This window comes from Anopheles gambiae, chromosome 2 (assembly GCF_943734735.2).
Source record: "Anopheles gambiae chromosome 2, idAnoGambNW_F1_1, whole genome shotgun sequence".
Lineage (NCBI taxonomy): Eukaryota > Metazoa > Arthropoda > Insecta > Diptera > Culicidae > Anopheles > Anopheles gambiae.
In genome coordinates, this window is record NC_064601.1 from 36446542 (window position 1) to 36467371 (window position 20830).

At 44.0% G+C, this 20830-nt stretch overlaps 1 protein-coding gene across 11 annotated transcripts in view; it reads right to left on the reverse strand.

Moving 5' to 3' along the window:
- Nucleotides 1-20589, reverse strand: part of LOC11175589 (uncharacterized) — a 58930-nt gene extending 38341 nt beyond the window's left edge. For 5 of the 11 annotated variants that reach the window (XM_061645227.1, XM_061645216.1, XM_061645221.1 and 2 more), the window contains exon 1: nt 11403-11563. The gene's annotated coding sequence lies outside the window, so the exon portion shown is untranslated. Of the gene's footprint in view, nt 1-9828; nt 11564-19868; nt 20051-20118 lie in introns of those variants that run through there. The other 6 variants (XM_061645232.1, XM_061645217.1, XM_061645220.1 and 3 more) reach the window with 5 other exon arrangements.
- Nucleotides 20590-20830: the final 241 nt, after the last annotated feature.

The window sequence follows — 20830 nt, forward strand, 5'->3', positions numbered from 1 at the left end:
TGCTACCTTTCCTACAAACTGCCCGCAACGAACCAACCATCCCACTGTAGATAAACACCCTTTAGCCAGCGGTGTGTTGCACGGTTAATAGCAAAGCAAAAGTGCATCGATGCACCTAATTCACGCTGGCCTGCCCCCTTACCACTTTCTTCCACCCTAAAGCTGACCGGTTTAAATTTTCAGCATCCGTTCCAATCTGTTCCGCCCGCCTCTTCCGTTCGGCTGACGGCGTAGAAAGTTACGGCAGAATCGCGAACGCAAAACACGTCTCCTCCACGCCGACGAGTCAACTCGGCGCAATCCGCGGGAAAGTGAACTCGGCGGCGCGCTCAGCTCGGCGTACGATCGGCATCGTCAGGGGGCCACACACTCAGTGCAACCATTTCAAACGGGGTAATCATGGGGATGCGGTGCGCTCTGTTCACCGAGTACACACAGGTTTAGCCAGTTTGATAGCGCGAAGTGGGAAACCGCCAGGACCGGGTCAGTTTGGACAACTGGCAGGACATCTTCCCAAGCGCGTCTTTGCGCCACAGTGTAATCGCGATCCACCATCACATACATGAAAAGCATGTACTTGGGCAAGTGATTCCGAAGCACTGTTACGGGTCATAGTTATTTCAGTGCGCTCATTCCACCAAACTGCCGCCGCCGTGGTTTGTAGCGCGGGCACCTGTTTCGGGCACGTATCTATTCCTCGTTCGATAGTTGGACCGACCGATCTTCGCGTACAACTCGAAACCGAACACGCCTTAGCCTTAGTCTACCAGGGTCACCGAACTCGCAGACATGTGTCTGTGTGGATTAGTAGTACACGGAGGGCATTCGTCTGCTAATGGGACCGTGCTTCTGCACCCTGAAATGGCACCGCGCTTATGGCGATGCACACAATTTGCAGCTTGCAATTCGGTCATTTTTAGCACTTTTACGGCTGCACACCACCAGCAGAGCGAGCATATCTCTTGCAGTGCAATGTCCAAAGAAGCATATTTTAAGAAGCGCTGGTTGCGTAGTGCCTGGGACTGTTTTTCGGTTTTCAAAACATATGCTCCCGTGCTCCCACCGCGCCGTCAATTAAGGAGCATGTCTATCCATCCACATCATCAGCATGGGAGCGTACATAAATATCATTCCATAAGGAAGCGTCGTTTTCAGGGGAGAGAGAATATTCTAATGCTAAATTATTGCACATTAGCCTACATCCCATCAAAGAGGAGGTTTAAGCGACGGTGTAACACATCGCCCAAGTTGATACGATTAATTTTACATCCCATTTAAATTATACTCACACCGCTCGAAGCTGTAATCTTATTGAGCGTTTGACATTTTTTAACATTTTCTCCTCGCACGGGGAGCATAAAACATGTTTCGAGAAGATACTGCTAGGAACTTGTTAGTCAAATGTGTACGTCAAATGGGAGGAGAGAAACACCCAATCTTCACATCACCGTTCCGCACCCGTTGTGCTGTATGTGGAACGAAAAACTGGCTTCCACGTAGAAAACGATTTTCCATGTTTATTTTCAATCACGCCCGGCATCGGCATCCGTGCCCGGCCCTCTGCACCAGAACCGGCAGAACCTGCCACGTTGGCATATGCCGATGCAATATGCATCTTGCACTTCTCGTCCGCACACACACACAACGTACCACAATGTGGTACGGATTCCTGCCGAACGTGCAGCTCGAAACTCAGTGTACCTTTCGTGGCATAGATTAAAGCACCTCGCCGTAGCGGCCCTGGTCGTAGCGGATAGACGTCGTTTTTTCTGGACCAAAATGCATTCACCGCATGCATATCGCAGACCGGCAGGTGCATGACAACACGGTCCACCTTCGGTGGTGCTGTTGGTTTACCGCGGCAGTATACACACACATAGAGAGAGGCAGGCAGGCGGAGAAGATGGGTTTTTCTTTCCACCGCAAAGTGCCACGTTGCGCGACCAACGCGACACCGTACACACTTTGAGGCAAAGCCAGTACACACTGCTTCGCCAGAGGATTTCTGACAGCCACACGGAGGTGACGGAAAGCATTTTTCCATGTGTGTCCTCCTCCCTCCCGGACGCACGCCGTACCGCTTTGCCGGCGTTCGGTTTGCGACGGTTATAGATTGGAATGGAAGGTTTTCTTTGTTGTAGTTTATTTGCACCATCTGCTGTATCACCTACTTGCCCCAGCCGCGGGTCAGAATAAAACAAATCATTCCGAGAACCGTGCACTAATACACAGCTCGGCAACTCGCGAGTGGTGCGCCCTGTGGGGGAGATTTTTTTTGTAAATTAGAAAAAAATGGTCCCAACACAAGGGTTGTAGCCAGCAACAGTTTGTTTGTATTATTAAGAATCATTGGGGCCCTTTACGATTCTAGTCAGTTTTTTGTATGGAGTTTGACAGTTGCAGGCAGAAATCATGTAAACACTCCATACAAAACCACACAAAAAACTACACTGCAATTTTCAGTCTAGATTATTCTAGCCACAAAGCTAGAATTAGATTCGAGTACCTGCTCGAAAACACAGTGTTGTTTACATTTATCCCAAGGTGCATTAAAGAGATCAGGTGGTGGAATCTGGAATCAAAGTGTATGTAGTCCAGGTGGTCTCATAGCATTTTTTATAACCAAATTTAAACATCCCTTTTTGACAGGATGGGTGAAAACTTTTGTTCAAACAAGCTTTCTGAAGATATGACGAATACACAAAACACTCTTAAAATCTTCATTCAGAAACAGAAGCGATAAAAATCAGCCTTCTAAATTCATACACCTTGAGATAAGCCCACCTGTATATTATACCGACTTAGATAGCTGCTCGAAAACTGCTATACAATGCAAACAGCTGACAGGCTGAAATTTCAGCCTACGAACTTACAACGGAAAGGGCCCCATTGATAGAAATGTAAATCATAAGGAATAATAATCCTTCTACAAATACATTTTTTTCACAAGTAAATGTAAGCTCGATAAGCAAACAAAATTTTGTCTTGTACGTTGAGTTTTCTGTTATCCAATTCTCCTTATGGTTGATATTAAATTTAAAGGCTTTTTTCACAGTAGATTGACACAAAAGATTTAAAAATACAATTATAAGAAGACACTCATTAGTTATCCTGTTATCTAGTAGCAATGTGATGAATATTTATGCCAGAAAAACGACACAAATCAAACCTTCAAGTGACAACGTAAACGGCAGCGTCCGCAAGACCCAAGTGCGTCATCATTCGCATTACACGGACGCGCAAAAGTGGAAATGGATATAAAAAAAAACGAAACACCAGCGTCGTTGAAAAACTTTTAATTGAAACAACAAAGCATAAAGCACGACCGCTCTCTATCTACTGGTTCGCATAATCATTGTGAGTAAGACAAAAAAACAACAATAACAAAACCAAAACAGTAGCACTGCAAATCATAACTGGATAACAAGTGAGCAAACGGTTCCCATCGTACCATTTGCTATCCCGGTTTCACGCCTCGTTGGCCTTTGCGCTGAGCTGATGCTGTTGGGGTAAAATTTGCTCTGGACTAATTTGTCAAAATTTAAGCTCCACACATAAACACGGGCACCCGGAAAATTTAGCCTCAACTATTGCCATCAAAATTTAGCGCTGTTTTGTGGAGACCAGTAGCAAAGCTCTCCGCTCTATTCCTCTTGGTGTGCCTTCATCTTCCTGTCTAACACCATGGAAATAGCGCGATGGTGGCGCAAAGCGAGTTGTTTTCCCAGCCTGCTTAAAGGTGTTGCAATAAAACCTTATCGCTCAGTGTGGTGCTTTAATATGCCACCTGAAATTTGCTGCCGGCCTACGGTGGTGGTGTGCTACGAAAGTGAAATGAATAAAATGAATAATAAAAACGCATACGAAACTAACTACAATTATTTATGAGCGTGGTAAAATATCCACTGTAATAGAGAGGCTTAGGTGAAGGCACAAGATAAGTAGTTCATTATTTATACTCAACTCATCTCCATTGTCCAATCATCTAATTTCAAATATTGTTTTTTTGGTATTTCCTTCATCACCACTAGCTCTCATTATTGTTCGACACGTGTCCAGCCAGTGTTACGTATCAATGGAGTAAAATTATACCCTAATCATCGACCTACGATTTTTGGGGCATTCTCTTCAATGTTTTGCTCCAAATTCGCTGTAACATTGGGTTGATTAAGCATTAACGGAATGCACCAAAATAGATCAATCAAATCCGCAATGTTTTCCTGTGCACAATTAGTGCAATTCAAACTGCTTCTGTTTAATTTGTAGCACACATAAGATAAACCGTGACGTTCGGAATCGGGAAGTGTGGTTTAAAAAATCGACCGACAAAGATTACTTGCTGCGGAAGCTAAATACAATTTGATTTATAACGTACATCTTCACTCATCTGCCACTCATAGCTATGTACTGCTAGCACACTCGTGTGAAGAAAATGAATAAAACACAACAACACAACCTGTTAAAATCGCGGGTTAGGCGGAAATTATCTTGATGAAGCGAAAATAATCGAATCAAACCGACCGGTATTAGATTTTCGTACCGGCACACAACACTCGACCACTGCTATCCACACTCGAACCATCCAATCCAACCGTAGGAAGATCGTACACTCTAGAGCGGCAGCGCGCATAGGGCAAACCGATAGATAGACTTTCACTCGGGTATCGTCGCACGAACGGAGATACAAATTTTCTTCCCTTTAGCACGACACAAACAAACCACTTTCTGGCTTCTATTCAAAGCGATAGAACCGCTGCCGGGGCTCCGGACGAAGCACAGGGAGGACCACGCTCAACAGAATGACCGTGTGCACCACCATCGGACACTATCGGTCAGTTTATGTTTAATGTTGCAGAAGATAAGACAGCCAAGCACCTAATCACATGGAGCGGAATGTTATTTGGACTTCTCTTTTCTGACTCTGCTGGTGGCAGCTAGCATGCTGACGATGTATGCAGTTGGTTAGCAGCGTATTAGTTCAGATTATTACCACCTCTGTCGAGTAGGAATCGAAACTCTGCTTCATTTTTCGTTTGACGGTGTTTGGGGTACAGTGAGGGAAAGAATGTTTGGCCTATTACCAGAACCATAAAAAATATAACTAATAATAATCTGCTGCCATCAAGTACAACGTGATAGTGTTTGTTCTTTGCAGCGAATTTGTCGACTCAATGCATTATCACTTTCTCGTTCGCTAGAGATTAACACAATGAAAACTCTCATGCAGTCTCAAAGACTGTCAGATGTGTCTCTTTAAACAAACCAAATACACTAAAGAGTGTGTACTCTGCAGTTCTTGTACAGCAGCATACACCAGCTTTCATCACTTGTTGTAGGACCGCTCCATGAATTATAAAAGCACTGAGATATTGAGCACCACCAACACAATAGACACTACAGATTGTTGATTTTAGTCGGGCAGTAATGAAAGCCCGGACAGACAGACGCTGAATTCCAGATTGCATCTCTGCCATCGTACACGGCTGCCTTTCGTCACTGAAGAGTATCGATCTGCTCAAGCCCGACGACCAAAGTCATCATACATGCCCAGCCGTACTTCATCGCAGCAAACCCGTAGCCTTAATTTACGGCTTTACATGCTGACATTAGCCTGCCTGGGGGACGGGGACTTTCGATGTTAGACAAGCTGCCAATATTGGCCGGGGGCCAACATGTGGGCCACAGGCGATACAATCATGGGTGGATTAATGTTCCTGTTTTTTGGATGGAAAAACGTTTCGCCGTCAATTTACTGGAAAGGAATGCAGCAAACCGCATTTGTTTGTACGGGCCCGTGCATTTTAGGGCACATTTGACATTTTGTGGCAGCTTGGTTTGGCAATTGGGAACACAAATACATGTCTCAAGCGTAACCCTTCACCAACAGCAGTGTGTAGTATGACTCCACATAAAATAAAGCTGATTGGTAGAACTATTGACGACCGTTAATGTCCAAGAAAATGCTCCATATGCATATAAATAAAAAATAGCACAATTAGAACTTAAAAATGCACTATCAAAAGGCCTCAATAGTGCGTAAATCAAATAAATAAATTAGATTATTGCCCATTTTATTAAGAAAACTTTAAGAAAACAAGAACATTCTTGCAAACAAATAACAATGCTGATTCATTCGAAAAAGAACATCTCATGCTATAGATAACTATACAGCTCAAACCGAAACCCCCAGGAAACTAGTAGAGAAACAATGCCGCTCGAATAGGAAATAGTCAATAAAGCCACAATCTTTATGTTTCAGAATGAAGCTCTTCCAAAGCATTTTCAGTTCTTTTTCCCCCACTGCGTGTGCTGGTGTGCCACTGCCAAATATTATATCTTAAGTCGGGACGATATGTATGGTTCTCACCCGTATTTGGTTGACCTGACCAGTGCCAAGCGGGGTCCCCGAACGCACGCTAAATAGTTGTTGCCGGCATTCTTTGGCTTCATTCATTACGGGTCGTTGTCGCCGCCTCCGCACACAGCTAGGATGCGGGTTCTTTTCTATTTTGTGGCTTTCAACGTTTTAACACAGAACGCGCACCGGATGACCCGATTCACAACCGATGACGCATGGTTCTTTTTTTCAGATATCTTTAGAACATATAACGCAATTTATGACAAGCAATGGGTCATCGAGTTTCGACCGTCACGGTTAGTGGTTATAATTTATAGAATAGGCTAATAATATACAGAATGAATAACACAATTCATACGATTAGAAGTGCGTATTCATTGTTTATCCAAATTAACTAGGTTCCTCCAGTTCCTGACAACTTAGCGAGGAAGCAAAAAAAAAAAGAAGAAACAAAAACAGATCAATATTCCCTTAGTTTCTTTAAAGGTCACACACAGTTTCGAGATTTGTTTAACTTGTTCAGCCATTCGCCATGTAACGCACAACGACGACTCCTGCGCTGTGACGCATGTGTGTTCCAATACATGGTCGCAAAGCAAACCTCATGTTGCAACGTGTTCGTTAACTGCCACCCCACAACCACGTGTCATAAAAATGAACACACATGTGCATCGCTAAGCTGTGAACACAAAAAAAAGAAAGGAATTGGGAGCGTAAAACCACCCAAAACCCAAAATTAGCTCCGAAACCATACCGAGCTTGTTTTACCGCACGGTACGGTAATATTAGGAAATCAATACTGTCCTCAAATAGTGTGTCCACTTTTAGCGAACTACATATGTTTTTCTGATGATTTTTACTATGCTGCTACGTTCCTAAATATAATCCAAAATATAGCATTTTTGAAAGTCCAGCATTTAAATGCCAAACGTATTTAATGCATTAAAAAACGCATAACATCAATTTCAAACTTCTCTGGCGAGGAATGCTAACAGCCCTAATGAAGGGCTCGGTAAACGCCAACGCCATTTCTTCGCCAGACAAAACAACATCCCCCAGGTAGACTAAGCAAAATGGTCCTTCATTTTTGCTCTCGGTACATTAAACGAAAAATAAAAACAGAAAACAATGTTTGCACAGCATACCGGCGCTCACTGTTTTTTTTTTTTTGTTTGTTTGCTCGGTGCGAAGAATGGTGCGCGGTGGTACTTCACGCGCCGTAAGGAATGCTGTTCCTGGTGAAAATTCCCCCCTTTCAAGTTGGCCAGCGTTCAAGTTGTTTTGTGAGCAACTCAAAAAGAGCCACAACAAACGTATGGGGGCACCACTTGCTCGACACGCTGCCAGCCAGAGGATCATAATAGCATAACTTCTTGAGAAGCATATGCTCTGTTGTGCACGTAAAAGTTAGTCCGGTTTCAGGCGAATACTTTCTTATTTTTGAGTGGTTTCCTGAGAACAGAAAATACTAATTTAACAGAAAATTTATTTTCTATTACTTGCTGAGACTAAATTAAAACACATAAATTGATTTGCTTACACAACGGATCTTTGTTTGTACTAACACAATGGTATGCAATCTTTGTATATGGTAAAACGAATCAGACTAAACGCAAAAACCAACCTCAACTTAATTGAATCTGCAATAGAATAGTTCCTGCTTCCTAGTTGCTGGTCAGACAACCAAAACAAAACCGACAAAACAACGTCCAATTGTTTTCTTTTCTAACCATCACACACACACCACACAAACCATCCAACAAACGCACGCAATCAGCAAAGTTTAATTTATCCACCTCTGTCCGTCGGACTAGCCCTAGCGGTTTTCCTAGGGTAGATTGACATAGCCCGTCACATCCCTCATGGCGCTCATCCGGAAAATGGGCACGGGGCAAGGGACAAGGGGCCGACAGCACGCAGGTTAGCACGAGCGGTCGTCATCAGTTTCCGGTCGAACCGTGCTCGGCGCAGTTCGTTACCAGCTGATGATGTTGGAGATAATTTTAGTAGTAACAGGGTGTAACCACCACATGGAGTGTATTTTTTTTTCATAACAGTGCAGTGATGGAAACTACACTTTTGTTATTTTATTATTTTTGCAAACCACACACATAAATCTGTAATTGAATAAATTTTATATAAATAAAAAAAACATCTTTGCTGACGAAACAAGCAACACTAAAGAGATAACTAATGTTATTGTCAATAGCGACCACCTCCCTATCAAATAGCCCCCCAGACACATACACACACTCAAATACGTATGTTTCAAAAACGTTCGAAAATACGTGCCTTTTTCAGAGACAAAAGAGACACACACACACGCAATAGAAACATGAAATAAAAGCCACCCGACCACCGTACTTCCGGTAATGGAGCAAGCGGCGGACGGCAACGGCGGTTAGTTTTCGCTTCTTTCCTCCCACAAAAACAACCCCAACCAACACACCCCTGTCTCGTGGTGGGGGGGATCGGGCGACAGGGAAGCATGGAATTTGTGATGGACACCCCTTACGTCCCCCCCCCCCCCTTTGTCCCCTCCACTCACAGCACAATCCACGTAGGGGGGGGGGAGAAGGTTTCGTTTAACGCTCAGTAGGGATAAGCAATTTCCCCACCGCCGGATTTCAACTAAACACCTCTCCAAAAAGCCCTCCCCGGCTTCCTCTTGCCAGCAGGTCACAGCAGTTTACACCACATACGCGGGATGAATTTTCCTAGTTTATCATCAGTTTTCTTATGCTGCAGTGATGTGTTGTAGCCTCATCTCATTTTCTCTATTGCCTTTGTGCCATTTGTTTTTTTTTTTCCTTTTCCCTTCATTTCACCGGTTCACCAGTTCCCTTGTTAACTCTGACCTTTCCTCTCTCTCTCTCTTGCGTCGCGGACCTATTGAAGTTTGTTTATGTCGGGGGCTTGTTGGTTGTGGGTTTCTTTACTCTTTCTCTTCTACAGCCTTTCTCCATGTCTTTCTTTCTCTCTCTCTCTCTCTCTCTCTCTCGCTCTCTCTCTCTCTCTTCACCCTTCCTCCACATCTTTCGTAATCAATTGCCGTACCACCATTCATGCGGTACACCTTTTTACTATCCCGACTGTGGGGCCTTCTTTTCCAATGCGGCCGCCGCAAAATAGAAATGAAATGAAACCCATCCGCAGGCAGAGAGAAGAGGGGACGCGGCGAACATGGACCGCGTGCTGCTGGCGTGTTCAATTTTGCCTACACGATTTCTAACCCAACACTTTCTCATTCTTTTGCGCGGGGCCCGCCATTTCACGGACCTTTGCGACGCGTTTAGAGAGTGGCGCGGTTCGAGATTCGACGATGAAACAATTAATGCGCGAGAATTTAGAAACACACATTTTACCCCAAATTTTTTTTTTTTTTTTTTTTTTTTAAAAGCACTAAATTAAGAAGCGAATTATGAAGCTTACTACAGCCATTTAGAAAAACAAAATTAAGATACACCTACCCCCACACTTTACGGCGCGCGATCGTTGTGCTCCGAGGTCTTCCGCCACGAAAAAAGGGCCACACCACAGCATCCGTGCGGCGCGGAGTCGATCCGAAGCAACTGGCCGTGTATTGGTATTCCGCCAAACAGGGTGGCGGGAGGGAAGAGGGGACAAACTATACACGCCAAACTGGTATTCACACTTGAAAGCAGCGCGACGACAGCGGCGGCGGCGGCTGCGGCGACCCGCGGGAGCTGGTTCGTGGCGTGAAAGAGAGAAACCACAGCGTTTTCAATCGAAAACGCGAAACGGGGAACGAATCCAAACGCGAAACGCGAACGCCAGAGACGAAGGCGGCGAGCAAAACAAACACAGAGCGCAACACCAGCAACTGGCAGCATGGGGGGAGGAGGCCAACACTGTCGTTAGAATGGATGAAACAGGAAATCCTGCTACACGGTTTGGCTCTGCTGGTTGCCGCTAGTGCTGTGAAGGAAATGGAAGCCACGGACAGGAGGTGATTTTCATTTTCCCGCCGATCGTCGTCCCAAGTCCCCGCGTTAGACACGCGCCGGACGATAGCGAAGGAAGTACGCTCAAATTGGAATTGGTTGGGTTAGGAAGGGTTTGTTTTTCGATTCTCCGAAATGTTACACACAGGCGCGCCCGCCGCCCGCTCATCCAACGACGCAATTGGCTCGGGTGGCGCTTCTCGCAGCGCAGTGTGCTGCGAAAGAATCGAATGCGAAAGTGTCTTTTGCCTCCTTCACTACACGTGCGCACCCAAACCGAATGGTTCGACACTTTGATCTGCACACACAAACCACACGCTGCCTCTGGAGGCTCTCATCATACCACTAACACACACACACGTGCACACAAAAAACACACCAGCAATTATGGAAATTAAAACATCATTTCCACCCCTTCATCACGACGCCACTGCTCGCCCGCCCGGTCCCCTTTTGTTTTTGTTTTGATTCTGCTACAATAATTTATGCTCAGTGTACGCAAAAAAAGGCAAACGAAACATTTCTCCTTTCGCTCCGCAATACAGCAAGCATAGACCCTTCTTCCCTCATGCACCCTTCCGCATTGCGGTACGAGATGCTGCGAGCTCTCCGTCTCCCGTTCACACGATCAACTTTCTCGCACCGTGCGCTCACATTCTCACATGGTGCACACACAACTCACTGCAACAACCCTCACTCGCACACGATCGCACGATCGCGCGCCTACAAATGTTGTTGCCTTCGCGTATGTTTTTTTGTTCCTTCTCGCTCTCTCTCTCTCTCTCTTTCACTCGCTCGCGCTTCAACCCTTAAGTGCAGTACAAACACGGGCGTGCGCGCGCTCGCGCACACACATAAAACCTACGCACCCGACGACTCCACCGAGCAGGGTGCGTTCAATTGGATGGCAGGACGGCCTGCCTGTCCCACACACGGTCGTCGAAGGGGTTGGTTGGTTGGTGGTTGGCCCACTCCATAGACGGCACACAACCGCCCACAACGTAACGCAAAATGTGTGGGGAAGATATTACACGCGGAGGATTCGAATAAATGGAAACGAATAAAATCGCGATGCTTACTACTGTCGGTCGCCACACACACACACACTCAACCACCACTGCTCGCACTGGTGCTTCGCGGGCAAAAGGCACGGGCTTGAAAGTTAAACGCCAAACGGAACGGAACGTACACCGCACATCCGCACTCCAGGGGAAACGACTCAGCAATGAGCAGGCTGTGCCGTGCCTCTCGCGATCGGAGCCGCGAGACAGCATTAGATGGTGCCAGTGGTGAGCAACTTGGTGACGTGCAGCGCTTCTATAACTATATTGGTAGTCGTTTTTGGCGATTTAGTTAAAATCCAGTAGAGAATATTATATTGAATATATCCAGTAGAGATATTTTCAATCACGCTTTATTTGGAGTTTTGAATAAAAAAAAGTTTTGGCCGGTCTCGGGGTATAATCATCAACTAGACATAACAACATGCCCGTCATGGGTTTAAGCCCCAAATAGACCGTGGTCCCATACGTAGGACTGATTATCCTGCTATCGGGTGAATCAATAAGTCACTGAAAGCCAAGCCCACTAGTAGTGCAGGGGGCCCTTGACCGACAACGGTTGTCGTGCCAAGAATAACTGTACAATACAATGCTGTACAATCTACAGCACATTTTTATTGTGCGGCAAGATTGTGGCGATTAGATAAACGTTGAGAACGCAGTTTTCTCATAAACACTGATTTGTGCCTGATTTTCTCACCCACCATGGCCCAGGGGCCTGAAGATGGCCACGGACTTGCGTCTGAGAACCATCTTTGAGCGCCTGCGAAACTTTAATAACCTTTTTTCTACGGAAATATTGCTGTTTAAAAACTCCTGTCAAAATCATTAAAAAAAATAATTCTTTTTCGTACATTTTTTGCCATCCACTGAAGGTTTTTAGTGATTTCCATTCGCTAAAAACAAGTGTAAATGTGTTTAAAATTGTTAACAATGTACATAAATTGCCATTTTAGAATCCACAGAAAAGTCGTGTAATGGAAATGCACAACGGTTCACGAGTCTTTTTTTACGAAAGAATGAAACAGATTCGCCATCCAACAATCGTTACGTGGAAATTTACCTAATGAATGATGGAGAATCTTTTCTCAGCTTGAGAATGCCCCATGGCGGCTTTAGAAATGTGTTTTAACCAAAAATAAATATATTCTCGCTTGGCATTCCATAGTGGACAGAATCATTTTATCTATAAAACAAAACATTGCAGCCCTAAATGTCATGCGATACTTGCCATACCAGTTAGTAATTACTTCACTAAATCCTAATACTGTAAGAATTCACAGAAAAAATGGAAGTACAATTTATAATAGAGCATGCAAGCATACACACAAAAACCCCGTAAACATCATAGTACAACATTTGGTAATTGCTTCAGCAACCAACCAGCAAAAACCCAAATAATGAATAGTTTTTGCCCTTTTAGCGTATGTAAATTGATGTTGATTAATACAATGCATTAATTAATTAACATTATCAACATAATAATGATGCATATATGATTATAATAAATGATAACAATATTTTAAAAGGAAAGCGTTCTAACAAAACTTGCCGACCACTGAAATAATAATGAAACGGAAAGTAAACGAAGCGCACGAGAGAGAACAACTAGTAAGCGCGAGACAGAGCGAAACTGGAACAGCGAGAATCTTTCACGCACACAACGAAGGTGAGAGTGAAACTGATCGTACCAAAGCGATCGCTACCGATGGCTCAGCGGTGCAGGATTTGAACCTCCGTCCGCCGGTTGATTATCGTTGGCATGCGGAACTTTTAGCTGGCAGTCATTCTTAGCTTCTTGGCCGATGTTTTACCCCCAGATTTGTTGTGATTATTAAAGCTGGTGTTTAGCACCCTGCTTAAGAAAAAAAACTGACCCAATATGTGCGGCGTAATTATACGAACATTAAATCTCATTAACATAAATAATTGGTGCGCTTCGTGTAGTAGCAACGAGCAAAAAGGTAAAAGCAACAGAACAGTTCTTCTTTTTGCAGTAGAATAAACTTTCCACACACACACACACAAGGTGCGTTTAGTGTGCGTGTTTGCCAACCCGGCTAGGGATTTGTGATTTCGTACAAATTTTACTGCACGATATAGAGAACCCATGTGCTATTCGTCCGTCAGCCGTTTTGGCGGCTGAGCGAGTGGGAAAAAACAAAACTGCAAGCTGAGAAAAACGATTAAACGTTAAGGCCGCTTGATGACGGATCCAAAACACAAACCTCCAAATAAAAAAGAGAACGGGTTTAATTGAGCTGGTCCAGCTTAACCAGTCCTTCGTTTCGCATTAATTAAATCAAGAGAGATGATTGAGATATGAGAGATGCAAAAATGAGTTTAAAATACATTGATAGCAATATTTTACGAATTTCTAGAAAAAAAACATAAATAAAAAGATATTACTCTGAACTCTGAACATAAACTTAGAGCAATACTCTATTACATCGTATTGCGAGACATCACTAGTAAGAGGAAAGGTGTTATGTTTTTCATGTACGGTAAATATGGTAAATTTTCCAGCTACATGCTTGACAGGTTTCATTTCATGCCTGATATCACCATGACTGGATATTATTCCAAGTGTCGATGTTTCCCGAGCTGGCAGAAGAAACACAAAAAAGAAACCTCTAATTAATGTGCAAGAAGCACGCGTTCTCGCAACCACTCAGCGAAGGATAGCCGCTTGAAAGGAGCAGCTAGCTCAATTAAAAAAATGTTTCACTTTACCAATGGAACGGTGTATTACATTTTAACATTATACTATTAGGATGTTTTTTTTTATATGGTAAATCATTTTCCTCGTTTCGCGTGAAATATAACCTCCTGGCGGTCGGAAAGTATCTCATTCATTTGTTTTTACCTGTAACAACCTAAACTGAAGTACGATGCTGCTCAAACGAAGCTTCGTCGTAGCTCTCAAATAGAAAAAACGACCTCTTCAGCTTGTTGCACAGGTCTTGCTCCTTTATTTCAGACAGCATTTCATGCTTGAATCCCAGCAAAAATGCAGTTCTTTGACACTGCGCGTTTTTCAACTTGAAGCGGCAGTACTGAAAGAAATACATAGAAGTTAATTGCAATTGCAACAGCAACTAAGCAAAATGTTGTATTTGTGCTGGAAAGTTACCGATACATCATCAGATAAATTTACCCTAATATCATTCTGAGATACATTTTTGTATTTATAAAATGCTTTAAATTATCATACAAAATATATTTATATTAAAAATAAACAGAACTTCTTTGTGTTCAAAAACATCGCTACAAACGCTTGCATTTGTTCCACATGTTTCTGCGTTACAAAAGATGCAAAAACGTTCGAAAGCCATCAAACGATCACAGCACGAACACAAAACCCACCAAAACCCCAATTTCGGCCCCGCGTTCGAGAAGTCAACTCGCACAACCGTTCCACATTCACGATTCGTCTCACGGATGCAATTACCGGGAGAGCTAGTTTACGCTGTAGTATCGCGTTGTTTCGATTGGTGCGGAAAAACACACACACAAGCGCCCGATCGTTGAAATCGAAAGTGACGCAAAAAGTTAGCAACGGTCGCGAGACCCGCTGCCCCGATCGATCCAACAGCCGAAATACGCCAAAACACACTCTCGGCACCACGAATTGTATAGCATCGCGCGCCCAACAACACTACCAGCCCAAACACTAAACAAACCAATACCAATCCCTTGCGAATTGTTTCATGAAAACAGGCCGAAGCAGACGCCGAAGCGCCGCCGCTGCGCTGCTCCTCGCCCGTGTCGATACAGCGTAGATAAATTTAGATTTTCGTAATTAAATTTCAATCTAATCACGTGCCAACAAATCTTTCTACAACGCTTCGAAAGGCATGCACAATGGGGGCTTTGCTTTGTTGTTTTTTTAAAGCACAAAATCGCCCTCACCGGGAAGATCAGTTGTTAGAAGGGTAGAATAGTTGGTGCAGATTTCCATTTCCTATAAGTTACCATTTTTTGAAACAACCGCTCTAAAGCATTCTGTTGTAAATCCACATCGTTTGGGGCTTTTAGGCTGTTCAGAAAAAGAGTGTTGCGAAATTATTGGCTTCGAAGTCATGCAGCGCGCCAACGATCGATACCGGGTACACATTTGACTAACGACATCCGTGATTTATAGGTCGTTAATAAAAAGGGACACACCTTTACAATGACCTGGCGGGTGGGAAGGGAAGCCCAACACCCTTCAGCAGCATAATTTTCTTAATTTCGTTCACTTTTCATCACGTTGCAGCGTCATCTTCCGGGACGTTGCCATCGATAAATGGGGCCAAACACAGGTGGGAGAAGAACTTGATTACCCAAAAAAGGTAGTAGTGCCAGATTGTTCCAACACTAATTAGATTTTTATCCTAGTTTTCTTCTTCTTTTTGTAACGAACGGGGAAGGTTGACCCTCCTATCAAGAACAACCACCCGAGCCTGAATGTCAAAACGGGCCGGATCGTTCAATCAGAGGAGCGACCAAATAATGTGCCTCATGGCTGTGTCGGTCACCGCAGCACCAGCGTTAGGGCGGTCCGATTTTCTTGCACCTCGCAAAGCATCGTTTTGATGAACGAGCTTTTATTGAAATTAATACAGCACACGCTGATGATTTGACGACGCAGGAACGGTAGGTATCCGTTCCCCTTTTGCAGTCCGTTGTGTAAGATGCAGCAGGGAAGAACACGTTACACACGGGCGGGTGAGAAAAAAGGGGTGGCCAAGAAAAATCAGGTCAAGCCATTTCCACCTTTTTCCGGCGCTTACTATCGGGCAGCTTTCCGGGAAGTGTGGCATTTAAGGAGCGGTTCCTCGCGCTCTCATACCGCGCGCGCAAAACCCATCGGAAATGAGGATCAGCTTTGGCGTGAGGCGTACGTACACCTACACATTTCTTGCGGCCTGTTCCTCGAAACGGTGGCGCCCAACGTCCGTGCGGAAGACTTCGATGAAGGTCACAAAGCGGAGTCCTAGCTGGACTAGGAATGAAAGGAGAATGGACTTACACTACAACAGCAACAACAAAAAAATGGTACAGGACAGCTTTTTTATTCTGCTGTCCATTTTTCACCATTTGGCCACTTGATAGGACCAGCCTTCTGGGAGGAGTAAAACCCGAGAGCACTTAATATAGTATTACTCCCACTTTCGTCGCTCATAAAAGGATGTCAGCTTAAGCCCTCTCCGCCGATGTAGCGAGCAATAAGTAGTCTAGCTGCTTGTGTGCATCTTTTTGTGCGCCTCTTTTTAGCGGTATTCAGCGCAATGGAGCAAACAAGCCAAACGGTTATTGATTTAACGGCAAGTCTTGAGCGTTTTGCTGCCTTATTTAAAAGAAAGTCAGATTAAAAATTAACGTTGAAATATATAACATTTTTAAACGTACATTCGTTGGAAATTATCTTTAATGAAGTATCGTTATGATTCAAATTACGGACATCTTCAAATTCCGGACATTCAGCATGTTTTTAATGAATATCTTCATACCCAGTCCCTGGGCATTCTGCTTTTTAATTTTAGATGTTTGTCTTGATGTACTAGCATCAATTAAAAATTTCTTCGAAAATTGCTATTAATCGCGTCCACGTGCATACATCACAATCTATTGTGGAAGGAGTTATCAACGCGTAAACAATAGTGTTTTATCATATTGTGCTCTGTGCATATTATGTTTACTTCATTAAAAAACGTATTTCATTCTGCGCAGAAAACCAAGCATGATTTTTTATTTTGTTTTTAAATCCGGACAGCCGAAATAAATTGTGATGTATTGCATAAAAATATGTTTTAACACAGTGATAATAATAAGACAACAACGACAGTGGAAGATGTATGTGACAAGTCCATTGATGGCCGTATGGAAATGACCGTCAATTCGCGAAGCAGTTTTAGGTTTATATTCATCTACGAGTACAAGAGAAAAAGAGCACCGAAACCCCGTTGCATTAAAGACCGTCGTTCCGTCAGTGTAGGAGGACACCGACATCCAGAATCAAGTGTCCAGACATTAATTCAAGTAAAAAAACAAAAAAGTGTTGTATGTGTGTGAATTTGAAGATTATAAAGGAATTGTTGAGGCTGTCCGTAGTATGAATCAAAACGTCCCCAAATTCAAACATGAGCTCAAAACTGTCGGGAATATGAATCAAAATATCATTGCAGTTTTATGATATTTTGCAATATTTCGAGTAAAATTAGTGGAAATCTTTTTTTTCTCAAATGTAGAAGGTTTGCTTTAGTAAAGTGATGTTAAAAAAAGGTTTGACCGAATAAAATTGCATTAGTAAGGACATTTTAAATGACAAAAATGTCTTAAGTGTCCGTAATTCGAAGCAGTATGGTACATACAGCGAGATATCAACCAGAATGTCTTTAAAATGATTTTCTTTTTCAAGAATTATTGACAGTGCATGTTTGGTTCGGTTAGGAATGACATCTTTGAAGTATTAAGGATTTCACGTCATTTTACACATATTTGTACAACTTTTATTACAATAAAACCTTATAAAGTACACCATTTCAGAATAAAACAATATGTTAACTAAAAAAATAGAACTTTTACAATAAAACTCAATTTAATCCAAAATTACTGCAGCTCCTAAGATTACAAACACTAACCAAAACCCCGCAGCTCAACACGAGACGACAAATGCTGCAATTTCATCATTGGGGGCGCACTGGCAACAAATAAAACACCACCCACGGTACAAAATTTGTGTGCCAGATTGTTGTACCATTCCAGCCATCATCTAACCCACCATTCCCTCCCATCGTTACGCACCACAAACAGGCGGCGACGGACTGCAACAACAAAAAAAGACACCACACCATCTCCAAGGGGACAATGTATTTTTTCGCATTAAAATGGTAAAGAAACATAAGATAAATAGCCTCGCAAAAGACAGAGCTCCAAACTGATTCTCTTGCCGCGGTGAAAGACACGGCCAGCCAACACACAAACCTTCGCCAGAAAGTCGATTGCCTATGTACTGGCCCGATGGACCGATCCTGCTGGCGGCCGTGGTGTGTGCAATCCGACCGGGCCCGACGGGGTCCGTGCACGTCTGGTACATGTGTGTGACCGGCTCGTGCACACCGAAATGCAAATATTTGCTCTGAAGCGGTGCTAATTTTAGGCCGGCGCATAGCTTACACGCGGCTCCGCGCGTTAAATCTCGGCAATCACCTTTTCCACGCGAAATGCGCGAACTGCACGGTAAAGGGTGGGACTATCTTGGGGGTGAACGGGTGCGGTAGTACGAAGTGGGAATGCGTTGGGTTCCGTTGGGTGTTTTCTCCATCGGCAAAATCACCCAGTAAGAAGATGCAGTACTAAACCAACAGGGCAGAGAAAATCATGACACACCATGAAAGCGATTGATACATTTTCTAGCTCAAGGGAGGTTGAGTGCAACACCACACAAAGCAAACACTTTTGTGTGATAGTGCCGTTGCCTAGGCAATAGTGTGTGCGTAAGCGTTTCCTGCTTACCCCGCTCCCTGTTCTTCACCCACCATGAACTGTATCCCCCTTTTTCCGTACATCGTCGATGGAAACGCATGGTACTTCATGAAGCATTTTAGCTAAAAATGTGCACAATGAATATGGATGAACGTTAATGTAAATTGGAACTCACCAATTCAATAAGTAGTATCGTTGCTAGCATTCCTGGCTTCAATTTCCTATTCGCACCCTTGGTGGAGAGAAAACCGCCGCTTCAACTTGATTGTCTCATGCCTGCTCTGGACTGATATCTCCCGTCAAGGCCTACTCTGATAGTGTGACCGCCCGGAAGCACACTAATGAAAATAGTCTCCCATGAATGTTTCAACCAACGAGAGAGAGAGAGAGATTGACGAGGAAAATGCAGGCCTTTGTTCACGAAATGCACTTTCTCCCGTATGAAGCGATGGAGCGATGTGACATTCCAAAAGTTCCAGGATGTTGTTTGACAGCTCATGCTCGACGGATGGGTGATGGAGAGGGTAAGGGAACACTTCCCCTAAACCGGGGACAACCGCTTCCGGGTGGTTTTAGGTCGTCGCCTTAAGCCCGGTTACATGGTGACGGAAAAGTTCATCATTTAGCCACCCTCCACTACTAAAGCTGTACAATTTTCTTTGTTGGATTTTCATGCACTGCCAATATTCCAAGCGAAAAACCTTTGCACTGCATTATTCGAAACACACTTGAATGGTTAAAATTAGGTACAAAATCACTGAACTATCACTTTTCTCACCTCCGGACAACTTCATTAGTAGGGTAGGAGGATATGTCGAGCTAAAGCCGAGCACCAACCCACTATAGACGGGAAAAAAGGATGGAGGTTTTCGCTTCGCTACACTATTACACCAATCTGCCTTTTGTACGGTTAACAGCACCGTATTCCACCACCATATTCCGTGATACTGAACGCGGCTTTAAGCCGAGAATCAAAGCACACGCTGATGGTGGCAATGGTGGAATTTTACCCACCGAGAACACTTCACTTTTTTCCCATCCTCAGCGCGGCAGCGCGAGCCTGGGTGGAAGGAGGCTCGAAGCAAAAATGGCAACTGAACGATTTGATTTGAACCACAGCGCACCACCCTGCGCTCCAGGACGCTCCATGCACTCCACGAACAGCACCGTAGCACACCCAGCAGCATCTACTGTGCTGTACGGCTTGGGAAAAACTAATTTTGCACCGGTTTGGCCGGATTGAAAACGCTGCGTTATGGTTTACCTGCACCAGCGCCGTGCCGAGCACTCAGCATTACACAAACTACGCTTGGAAAGCCACAAAAACAGACCCAAAATTGTTGTCCGCACGCAACTTTCTCGGCGAAAAACACGCACACACCTACGGTACGGTATCGTGTCGCTCCGGTTTGTCCTTTCACTGTGTATATCCTTAACGATACACCAACACACACGCGCGCGCGCACATATAGCACCGCAGCCAATCCCTCAGATAGTGTATGTGTGTTTGTGTGAGTGAGCGTGTACGAGCTGTACGTTGGAAAATCACGGATTTTTTTCCTTGGTAGCGCACCGGTGGCATGCTTTCGGTTGGTTTGTTTGACAGTACAGATTGTAGAGCACGGTACAATTAGGTTAAACAGAATCACTATAAATTCTATGTACAAGTTTAGGCAGCCATAGATTTTCCTCGCTGCTTTATGAAGCATATTCTCCTTCTTCGCTACAAGAAATTCATCGCGCGTATAAATTACAAAAACATCGCGCTTGAATTTGCAATAACGCTGCGAGCTGTCAAACGGCAATGGCACAGGTAGGTCCCTAGTTGCGCTATTTGAGTACGATTTGGAAACCCATCATCGCAACTAATAAGAGGGCAGTTTTAAATCAAGCTTGAATAACTTTATTCCTTTGATTAAGTTGACCTAATTAAATCAACTCCACCAAACAACATGAAAAGCCTAACAAAATTGAAT